Source organism: Echinops telfairi, unplaced genomic scaffold (assembly GCF_000313985.2).
Source record: "Echinops telfairi isolate 266 unplaced genomic scaffold, ASM31398v2 ScPeMD7_7458;HRSCAF=8496, whole genome shotgun sequence".
Taxonomy (NCBI): Eukaryota; Metazoa; Chordata; class Mammalia; order Afrosoricida; family Tenrecidae; genus Echinops; species Echinops telfairi.
In genome coordinates this window covers 10,112,610-10,124,661 of record NW_022111358.1, presented here as the reverse complement: position 1 = coordinate 10,124,661, position 12,052 = coordinate 10,112,610, and the positions used below count along the sequence as shown (strand labels likewise).

Below are 12,052 nucleotides of genomic sequence, written 5' to 3'. Positions count from 1 at the left end.
CCAGCTCACGCCGTCAGGGGCTCTCACACACGGCTGTCTGGGCAGTGTGTTAGTGTGGGCAGGTGCAGCCCCAACCCTGAACCACGAGGTAGAGGCTTTTCTATAGTTACAGCAAGAATGTTTCACAAGTGGTATGTGCTATGGTCCACTTAGGACCAATGAGGGAAAAACAAAACTAAAAAAATAAAAATCACTGCTGAGAAACAATGATCCACAGATCTGAAGCAAACAAACTCTCTTTTCCTTTATGTTAAAATACTTAATTCTTTCAAGAGCAACTTAAAGTAAACGAGAAAACGCCTTCATATTAGTCATTCTTTTCATATACTTCAAATCTGTCCTTACTGTAAGGTGACCAGATTTTAACATTGGTAAAGTGGGACACCATTGATCAAACTCCTATCCTAGCCACATGGCAGCCGAAAACCGTATACCCTAGCTTGTCGTGCATTCTTTCCAAAAATTGGGACTTTTTAAAAACGCTGCGGGACGCGGGACAAATTGTTAAAAATCAGAACTGTCCCGCCAAAAGTGGGACATCTGGTCACCTTACCTTAATGCCTCTTTCTTCCTGGACATCAGGAGGAACACCTGGACATTCTGGAAGACGTTTGTATTTCTCTAAGTCAATTTCAGGAAAATATGTGTCACTTTTCAAATTCCTGCCTGCTCCTTGTCACAACAGTCTAACATGACCTGGTTGGTCCATGGCTTCCTTGTAAACAGAACTGCTCCTATGATCCAAACCACATCGACTTTATTTCCCAATTCTGGGTGCTCAGTGAGTTTTAAGGTGCCATCCAGGCTTTTGGCAAGAAAATGAGCTCCTTATGGGGTTTCCTTGAGTTCTCTACTGAGAACTAAATTAATTCTATCTTTCAAAGGCCTGTTCTCAGGAATGGAGAACCAGGTCTTTCTACCCACAATCCCCCAATTCTGTGTACCTTCTACTGAAGAGGAAGTGGGCTGGTCATTCTCTGGAAATACTGGAATTCATTCCTGGGCACGGGCCAGGGCCGGTTCCCGTTCTTGCTGATGCCCAAGTTCTGGGACACGGCGGCGAGGCAGTTTACTGGAGGAACTATGAGAAGGACTGTGAACATCTCTGAGCTCAGCGCAGGACACCAAACTCTTTATCTTTGAAAACACTGGTAATTGGATTTTCTATTGTTTGCTGCTGAAAGCAGCCAATTGAATCGCACGTCTGATGGCTGAATACAATAATTTTTGGCTTGTCTGTTACGAATCTCTCTTTGGTGGTGAGGAACCAGTTTCTAAGCTCACTGGAAGCCTAGCAGTGCGGGCCCTGCCTCCTCTCCTTTTTTAGAGAAGCAACATTACTGAAGAGCTGACTCTGGCGCGGGAAGAGCTGGGTTCAAGGCCAGGCCGGGTTAGGTGTGCGCTCCAGGGTGCCAGGTTTGTTATTTAAACCAGGAGTTGGCAGACTCTTTCTGGAAAGGGCCGAATAGTAAATGTTTAAGGCTTGATGGGCCATATGGTGATTGTTGCAACAACGCGACTCCGTTCTGTTGTTCCAAAACAAGCCTCGAATTGCACAGGAATAAATGGGCATGGATGTGTTCCAACCAAACTTCATTTGCAGAAACAGGTGGCAGGCCGGGTTTGGCCTGTGGGCCATGGCTTGCCAACCCCTGATTAAATTCTCAGAATCTCAGGTTCCTCATCAGGTAAATGAAGCTAATAACTTCAGTTTCCCTCGTGGGGAAAATTGGAGCCGTAAATGAGTTGATTTAAAAGCTATCATGCTATAGAATACCGGGTACATGTAGGCCCACCCTCCTTAGGAGAATCCAAGGTCCTGGTGCTCAGGAAGGCAGAAAGGCCTGATTCTGCCCCTGACTTTAGGTGTGTGTGATGCTTCCCTGCCTGGCTCCGAGTGTTAATGAGGAGGGATGCACCCCTCTCCTCTCCCGACACCCAGGACCCCAGCTCCTCTCACCCACGTGAGTCCCCACATTTGCTACCTCTCACTCCCAAGGGCCCAGGAACCCCTGGGGTCCCCCAAACCCTCCCTGCTGTTTGTTCTCTCTCCTGACACCACCCACCCAGTGCCCTCCCCACCACATGTGCTTCCTCCTTTAACAGAACGAGTAATTAACAATGTTAATTCTAATCTCATTTGCTAATGAAGGCAGTCTAATTGCACCATAATTGGCAGCAGCAGCAGCAGAAAAACACAAAATAAACCCTGCGTGTGTAATTCAGTTTAACTTCTTTATAATTACCTTGCAGCCTGGGACCGGATGGTTGGGGTGGGGCAGGGAGCTTGGGGAACCAAGAGGGGGTCCCAGACCTGAGGGTGAGCCAACAGACCCCAACTCAACAAGACTACTTTTTCCTGCCTGCCGCTCCTGATGATCCCTAAAACCTCGGAGACAAGTTTCTTCTGCCCACTCCCTCTTTTCCTCCATCGTGGTGGGAGTTGGCATGGCATGCATACTCTGCTGGCCGACTTGCAAATTTGGATTCAGGTATGTTCAGACCTCAGATGTCCTCATTAGCGCACCAGTCCCCGGGGGTGCTCCTGAGGGTGGGAATGCCAGCATGGCCCGACCCTTGCCTACCGTCTCAGCATCAGCTCTCATCTCTTGTCGTGTATTGGAGCCAGACAGACCCGTCTTCAGTGTGGCCTGCTTTTGGATGGGCTTCGTCTTCTTCCCCCGGGGTCCCCCATTACTCAGTTGACAATCATGAAACCTCTGTAGGGTCCTGTAAGGGACTCCTTCTCGGGCCTCCATATGTTCCTAGCAGGAACCTGGTGGAGCTTGCAATATACCACGTATCCCTTTGTATCATACTGACCTTGTGTTAGACCGGTGAGCTAGGTAGTTTATTGTGCCAACCTGGCCGATAAACACATGTGGGATTAATTGAAGGGTGGAGGGATAAATGGCTCAGAGAGCCTTGCCTTGGGAGTTCTCGGGTCTCTTGCTTTGTGATGGTCGCACCAGGGTGCAGCTGCCTTAGCAGTTCCCTGCTTCAGCTTGCAAGACTGACTTCCTACAAGACATCCCCAAGGAGAAGCCACGTGGACCTACCCCGATGCAGCCCTGGGTGCTGGAGCACCCGTGTGGAGACCCCTGCCAGCACTGAGATGCTTACACATTCACGGACTCAGCTTTCCTCCTGCAGTCGGCATCGTTATGTCTGCTTTGTGAGATGGAGGAGGACTTTGTGGACCGGTGTTGGACATATGGGTTAATGTGGGACTTGTGGGTTTGGGCAGCACTGGGTTGGGATGTTTTCTTGATGCACACTTAATATTTACATAAAACTCTCATATACATGAGTTTCTGTGGATTTGTTTCTCTAAAGTACTCAGACTAATACAGCCGGGTTGACAAGAGAAACAAATCCAGGGACACTCACGTATATGCATAGAAAAGAGTTTTCTATTACAAAGTCATTGTATATTAAGGAAACATCCCAGCCTAGTCTGGATCAAGTCCATCAGTCTGACACTACTCCATAAATCCCTCTTCAGACTCACGCAGTCACGTGCAATGATGCAGAGTGCAGGATGATCACAGGCCGGTGGGGGCAGAGTCTTGTGGATCCAGTGGTGGTGGAGGCATCATCGGGTGTTGGCAGGTTTCTAGCACGCCTCCCCCCACAGCTCTCTGAGCGACTCAACAGCAGGAAGGTGAAGGTAGAGACAGGGACTTCCCAAGGTCCTCCTTATGAGAAGGCCACGCCCACCAGGAGGTACCATCAGGCTATGACCTGATTGACAGGCTGAACTCCACCCCTACACTTATATCATCCAGTTGACATGAGATTATGTAACCACCACAGTCCCGTTCATGTGTTTCTCACCCACTAGAGTGTGTCTTTTTGTATCTAAGCACCATGGGTGCCTGGTCAGAATAGCTACTCGGCTCTATTTTTGTGGAGTGCTTGTGTGATAGGTGAGCCTGGAGCAGGCGCTGGAAGCATTGGGTGAGGCAGGTGAGTGTGATGACCTGAGAGTACTGCGGCCTGGGAGCTAAGATACCTGGGCTCTAGGACTGGCTCCCTTGCTAACCTGTTGTATGAGCCTGAGCAGCTCCTGCTATATCATGAAAGATGTATGCCCCCAAATCTTCCATCTTCCACCTACTCTCTACGTCTATGCTTTGAAGAAACTTTATGTTGTGGTATATGTGCATGTAAGCCTTCAGAAAGGACTGTAACTCAGTGGAAAGAAGACCCAAATTCTCACAGCTGGACCAATAGGTAACATACTGACACCTGGAGGAAAGGTTAACATTGTCAAGGATTTCGTCTTGCTTGGATCTGCAAGCAATGCACCTAGAAGCAGCAGCCAAGAGATCAAAAGACACGCTGCGCTGCATCGCACAAAGCTGCAGCACAACACCTCGTTAGAGGATTGAAAAGCAAGGATGTGACTGTGAGGACTTAGATGTGCCTGACCCAAGCCATGGCGTTTGCCATTGCCTCATCGACATGTGAAAGTTGAACATTGAATAAGCAAGACTGAAGGATTGGCGCATTTGAATTGTGGTGCTGGAGAAGCAAATTGAAAGTACCACGGGCTGCTAAAAGGACAAACGGATCTGTTTTAGAAAACATGTGGCCAGAGTGCTCCTTCTGGGCAAGGAGGGCCAGACTTCGTTTCACATACTTTGGACACACGTTCGGAGAGACCAGTCTCTGGAGAAGAGCAGCATGCTTGGTCAAGGGGAGGGACAGCGAAAGAGAGGAAGGTGCTCAAGGAGATGGACGGACACTGCGGCTGCAGCAATGGGCTCAGGCACAGGAACCATTGTGAGGATGGCGCGGACCGCGCAGTGCTTCGTTCTGTTGTGCATAGAGTTGTTATGGGTTTTGACCCAACCCGAGGAAACCCAACAAACAACCACAGTTTAACAAAACATTTGCCAATCTGACAATTGATATGTGTATAAGTCAGTGTCATGACGGCGATCGTTATGTTGTGCTGAAATTGAGACATTAGTTTTGTTGTTGGGGATATTCCCAGCTGAAAATACAAGATTGTTTGAATTTTCATGATGAAAATTCTTTCTAAAGAAAATGGCAGCCAGGACGACAAATTCCAGATCTTGTTTTTCACCAGAAGTGAGGGTTCCCACCTGTGTCAGTCTGGGTGGACTAGAGAAACACATTCAGGGAGACTCATATGTGTCTGAATATGAAAGAGGTTTATATGCAAGAGCAATTGAATATTGCAAAAACACCCAGCCCAGTCTAGATCAAGTCCATAAATCTGATATTAGTCCATAAGTCCAATACCAATCTATAAAGTCCTCTTCTGACTCATGAAACACATGCAATGACACCGAATGCAGGAAGATGTGTGGAAGGCACGGGAAGTCTTGTGGATCCAGTGGCAGTGTAAGCATCTCAGCACTAGCAGGGGTCTCCATGTGGCGTTTCCGGCTCTAGAGGTCTGGCTCCATCAGCCTCTCTCTGTGTCATGTGTCTTCTCCACAGGGAGGTGTCGCGGGGAGTGAGCAAAGAGAGTCTCCCACCTCCAAGGAGGGATGCAGGAGTTCCCAGAATCCTTAGGAGAAGACCGTGCCCACACAGAGGCCTCATTGGTTATACAATGATTAACAGGCTAGACTCCACCTCTTCACTCTTAATCCTCAATTGACAATAGATTACATGACTACCACCCCACCCCACCTGCTTCTGAAGCCCTCCTCATCTTTACCAGCAAACTACACTTGTAGGAATGATCTGGAACAAAAACATAAGCATCATTTTGAAACCCATATAATATCTTCCCCATCTTACTCAAGTAAGCAATATCCCAACAGCTTCCTCTGCTTTGTTTTGGAGAGGCATGTGTGCCCAGGGTACGGGTTCTACTTATACACGCAATCATTTCCAAAGCCATCAACTGCGAACTACAACCCGCCCCTTACTACTTTGAAGACATCTTTGCCAGTAGATCTTCCCACTGCAATATCTCATTCTTGACTGCTGCTTCCATGGGCATTGCTTATGGATCCAAGGAAAATGAAATCCCTACAACTTCAATCTTTTCTCCATTTATCATGCTGTGAGATTTTTCTTCTTCACCGCTGAGACATAATCTCTATTGAAGGCTTTAGTCTTGCATCTTCATCAGTAAAGAAGACCAAAGAGAATGGATGGGTTGGCATTATGGTGTTGGTAAAGAAAACCGATTATACTATGGACTGCCAGAAGAACTAACGAATCTCTCTTGGAAATACGGCTAAAATGCTCCTTAGAGTGAAGTGAGCAAAACTTTGTCTCACATGTTTGGGACACGTTCTTAGGAAGGATCGTGCTTGGCAAAGTGGTGGTCATCCAAGAAGAGGAAGACCTTGAACCAGGAGGATTGGCACAATGGTGAGGATGGTGAGGACCAGTTTATGTCTTGGGCACAGACTTGTATTTTCATATTCAATTTTATACAGAGTTGCTATGAGCCAGAGCCAAGTGGATGACACCCAACTGCAACACAAACAGTTTTTGTTTAAAAGGGTGGCCCAAACCCACTGTCACTGACTTGATTCAGACTCATGGTGACCTTACAGGAGAGAGTAGAACTTCCCCTTTGGTGTCTGAGATTTCAATCTGTATGGGAGCAGACAGTCTCATCTATGTCCCATGGAAGGGAGTGGCAGATGAGGGAAGTTAGACTCTTAGGCCCAGGCATGGCTTTAGAATCATTTGTGGATGCCTGGAGCCCCCCAAACTCATCAGAGGTGGCCATCTACTTTCAATGTGTACAAAGGAGGGTTTCCGGAAGGGAAACTGGAGTAGACCTGAAATTTGTAAAATGTGGATGAATGGGAATGCTAACTGAAACAGGAGAAATTATGGGCCAACGTCCTGCTAGACAGTCCTCTTAGAACAGTGGTTCTCAACCTGTGGGTCGTGACCCCTTTGGGGGTTGAATGACCCTTTCACAGGGGTCGCTTAAGACCATCGGAAAACACATATTTCCAACGGTCTTAGGAACTGAGACATGGCTCCTCTATCCGTCTCCAGGCAGTCTACCCACATGCAGATACGCTGATGTGGTGAGAAAGAAGTTATCTCGGCCTTCACACTGACTTTGGCTCTTTACTCACACTGTCGCAAAATGTAGCAATGCAGTTTACTGTCGTGCTATTAAGACTGTTACCCATGCTACACCATGCTTCAAGACAAAATTTCACTTACTTGTCATAAGAAATAAATATTTCACAATATATAATTACAGATTGTTTTTGTGATTCATCACTATACTTTCATTATATTCAATTTGTAACAAGGAAAATACATCCTGCATATCAGATATTTACATGATGATTCAGAACAGTAGCAGAATGACTGATGAAATAGCAACAAAAATAATTTGATGGTTGGGGGGTCACCACCACATGAGGAACTGTATGCAAGGGCCGCGGCACGAGGAAGGTGGAGCACTGCTGTCCTGGAACATAGGCAGAGTGTGCAGCCACATCTCGTGATTATCAGGGTCGGACACAATTGTGCTCGGCTCCCAGATGGCGGCTGACCATACAGTGGGCGACTCTCCGCAGTGTTGGCGATACTCCGGTCCCCCGCATGCCTTTTCTGAATCTCTTATTCTGGGGCTCGTGTTCTGTCATTTATTCCGTTCTCCATAACCCCACATTTGAAACATTGGGTAAGTTTGGATTTTGCCTAATTGGCCATGGCTGAATTGGTTTGAGGCCCTCATTCAAAGCACTGCCCCCTCTCTTGCTTCCATTTTTCCCTGGAGGCGTCTGTTCAGGAGCCTCCGGCCTCCTCCCATCTGCTCGGGCTCTTGGGGTTCTGTCCCCACTGCCCTGGAAAACCCCATGGTTTGCTCCGGTGTGGAATAGTACGTTTTCTGGACCGCACACCTTCATTTCCCCCGTGGTTTGTGCCTCATTTTGGTGGCACGTAGACTTTAACGACGGCTTTTGAGAAGCATCACTCCACGCAGCTTCCTGATCCTTTGTGTGTGACTGAAGTTTTTTCTTTCTTTCTCTGGTGCTTTTATATCTGTTCTCCATTCTCAGTGTTATGAGATTTCCCATTAAAATGCCTGGGTCCCAAGGCCCCATTTAATTTGGAAAGTCAAATCCTTCAGTGCAGAGACATTTTCACAGGCTCGTTCTGTGCTCCTCTCTTGCCTCCAATTACTGTCTTTCTAGGTCTCCTATTAGTTAGATGTTGGATCTGATTTCCCAAATTTCTTACTGTTTTCTCTTACTTTCCACTTTCTAGGATCTTCCCTCAATGTGATTTATTGACCAACCCCAGATTCCATCCCAGTTCCCATTCCAAGAGGACGTTTTGTTAGTTTTCTAAATTTTGTGTTGTTGATAGAAATAAGGCTTTTCATTCATGGACGGATGCGCTATCTTCTCATTTCTCTGAGAAGAATTTTTGGGGTTTGAAATATCCTGCTGCTTCTTGTATTGTGTCTGTTTTAGCTGAACCTTCTCCCCACAACCCTTCACCTCCCTACCCTACCCCACCCCACCCAGCCCCCTGGCCCAGTTCTTGTTTGCTTTCTATCTTAGTTTTCTAGGACTACCATACAGTGGTTACGCGTGGAGGGCTTCAAAGAACACACATGAATTCTTTCACAGCTTTGGAGAAGCAAAGTCTAACTCAAGGCCTGGACTCAAGGGAAGGACCCACTCTGCCTCTGTCAGCTTCAGGTAGCTGCTGCCATTCTGCCATCATCCTCTGTCATGCCATAGCACCCAGCTGCCTTGCCCTGTGTGCTGCGTGTCTCTGCGTTTGCTTTCACAAGCGATCACCCGTAAAGGATTAGGTTTAGGACCCACACACACTGCTTTGTAAGGATCTTCTGAAGAGATCCCCGGAAAAACTGGTTCCAAGCAGGGTCCCATCCCCCTGTGCGGGGATTAGGAGGGCACAATGAAGTCGAAACCAGTCTCTGTCTTTTATTTCGGATTCTCTGGCTGCCTGGAAGCTCTGGTACAGGGCTCCGGTGTGTGGAGAGCGATCATGGTGGAGGACATCGGCAGGGGACAGATCTCTCGGTGTGCTTTGGGGCTGTACTGTTTCATCAGAGAGCAGTTCTTCAAGCTCCAGTTTGGGTGGTCGAGGCCTTGTTTTCTGTTCAGCATCTTCCTTTGGCCAGGCCTTGTGTTCTGGATTTTAAAGCCCCCTTGATCTCGTTCGCTTGTCTCTTGGGCTGGCGATGGGGAGGATACCTGAGCTCGAATGACTGACTCCCTGTGCAGACCTTCAACCCTTCCTTCTACTTTTGGCCTCCCCTGAAGCCCCAGCGGGTCTCACGTGTCTTTAAGACTTGCTGAGCTTCTCCACATGGACCCAGCCTGTTCCTGGACCTCCCCAACTCCCAACCTAGACCTCCGCCTCATCTGGTCTCCGGAGCCAGCTGTTACTCGGCCCCCGGCTTCTTGGCCCCCGGCACGTGGTTGCTGCTGCTTCCTCTCCTGTTGGCCGTCTCTCGGAGGCTGCAGTTTGACCATAGCTAAGTTCAGCGAGGGCTTGGGAAGGAAGTGAAGAAATGGACGGCCTCTTCCTCCTCCTGTGTGCAGCTCGACCACACCCACCCTCTCACTGGACCTCCACGAGGGCCCAGTGGACCAGGCCATGAAGGGGGTTTCCTCTGCCATGGTCAATGGGCACATCTGCGCATAACTCCTCAAGCATCCTTAGACAGAGTTAACGAGAGGTGGAGACAGAGATGAGAAGCGCTTTCACCTCCGTCTCCCCGGCTTCCACGCTCCCCGAGTGGAGTTTAATGAGAAGTGAAATGCCACTGGCGACGTGGGGCCCAGTGGGAATGGGAATTTGGAATCAGGCTGCTGGAAACAGCCTCGGTCCAGGGCACCTGCAGCACGGATGCTTTGATGTGGTAACTGACGATGTGAAAATTAAAAGTTGAAAATCAAAGGCAAAGCCGGATGGTGAATGGAAAGCCTTCAGGCAGCCCTTTGGGATGATTTCCTGCTCGCCTCCCATTTTTCCCTTCTGGCCCATCAGTTCTGTGCATGTGCATGCGTTTGTGTGTGCACAGAATGTACACCCATGTGCATGGCTATATAGCTGTGCAGGTGTGTGTATGTGAAATCCATAAACTGTCACTCATGCCTAACACACACACACATGCATACACGTCAATGTATGCATACACGCAGACACAGGTGCACACCCACAGCTGTACACACACACACACACACACACACACACACATGCACACCAGGGTGCAGGCACATCCACAATGCCTGGATTTCACTTAAAAGGACGTTCAGGAAGAGTGAGCAGACCTCTGCAGTCAGTCACTCCCGCATCCCTTTCTCCCGCAGGCAGAAGGACAAAAGGGCACCCGGGGCTACCACAGACTCCACATGTCACTGTCCTCCGGGTGCCAGAGCAGGAGTTCAGCAAAAACCACCAGCCGCTCCAGCAGGCCAGTCCACAGCAGGCCCGGGGTGCTGAATGCCAGCCCCTTACCCTGTCTCCCGGGACGGCGTGAGGGACTCCAACGCATGCTGTCTGATGGCACTTAGAGGTCAGTCTGCCTGAATCTGACTCCGGCCCTGTCCACCTGCTTGCTGTCCCACCGTGACCTCATCATGAGACACCTCGGTGCTCCTGTCCCCTCGTCCGTCACACGGGGACAGGCACGGCGAGCAGTGGGGATGAATCCATGAATCCATGCAGCTAGAGCTCCTGGCAGCACTTGGAAGGTAGATGTCAACAGACTCCCGCTCTCTCAGGATGCTTATCATGGTTCCATCCTCCTAGGCCAGTCTTGTCGAGCTGCCTCTTGGGTGAGGGGCATCTCAGGCCTCTGAGGAAGGAGAGGGTCTGTGAAGTTGGGGGTCCTGTCTGAAGTCACCGGTGGGAGAGCAGGAGGTTTGGGGGACAGTGGGAAGGCAGGGGGCTGCCCACCCCTGAGGGGTCTCTTCGTGAGATTCTTTTCTGGGAGTCGAGAAGAGGGCTGACCTAGAGGGCTGGGGAGCTCAGTCCTCCCTGGCTGCACCCAGCTCTCCTTACTGATATACCCAGGCCTGTCTCCTCCATCCCTGGAGGGGTGTGTGCGTCATTTGGGGAGCTTCACCCTTACGTGGTTGCCCCAGGTCCACCCCCTTCCCAGCCCTGGTGAAAACCAGGAAGAGAGGGAGCCAGGGTCTTAACACTTGGCTCTAAGCTGAGCTGTCCCTCTTGTTGCTGTTGTCGGAGGTGGGGTGGTGGGGTCAGGGATGACACATGTCCGTGGGTGCTGCTGGACTGAGAGGCGCCGACCGCAGCTGTTTTTAATGAAGCTGTCAGCCGGGCCACCGGGGCACCAGCAGCCGACTGGGCAGAAAAGCATCAATTTAAACAGATAATGAGTCAGAGGCTTGGGATCGGAAGAGGGGTGAGGGTCAGCAGGGTAGCACTGCGGGAAGCTCTCTGGGGGGCAAGCTTGGGCTCAGAGTAGGAGGGGCAAGTCGGTCCTGATGCCACCCGCACCCAAGCCCTTTGGCGCTCAGGCCAGGCCAGCAAACTTGTCTCTGCTGCTGGGCTCGGAACCAGCAGCTAACGGGCCCCACTGGCCTGTGATCTTCCTGTATTCAGCATTCATTGCATGTGTTTTGTGAGTCTGAAGAGGAATTTATAGATTGGTATCAAACATATGGGCTAATATTGGACTTATGGGCCTTGATCTGGACTGGGCTGGGATGTTTTCTCAATATTCAATTGCTTTTGCATGTTAAAGCTCTTTCCTATACACTGATGAGTGTCTCCATGAATTTGTTTCTCTAGTCTACCTGGACTAACACATTATGGTGCCCTGGGAGTGGGGTACCAGAGAAACAAATCATAAAGATGGAGGGTGGATGCTTGTTTGACCTCTGCCTCATGGTAGGTTTTCTTCTTTGGCTAGTCAGAGGTCAGATATGTCCATACAGTTTACTGGGTTCTTTTCTGGAAAGAATATGGGAAGAGGGCTGAGGGTCAGCAGGGTGGCACTGCGGGGCGTGTTGTTAATGTATATTTTGAGTTCAGGGGTAGAAATCACCCCTTCAATTTCTTAGAGACCATGCTG

At 49.4% G+C, this 12,052-nt stretch overlaps 1 pseudogene; it reads right to left on the bottom strand.

Moving 5' to 3' along the window:
* Positions 1 to 307: 307 nt before the first annotated feature.
* On the bottom strand, positions 308 to 1,103 carry LOC101663722 (annotated as a pseudogene).
* Between the last annotated feature and the right edge of the window lie 10,949 nt (positions 1,104 to 12,052).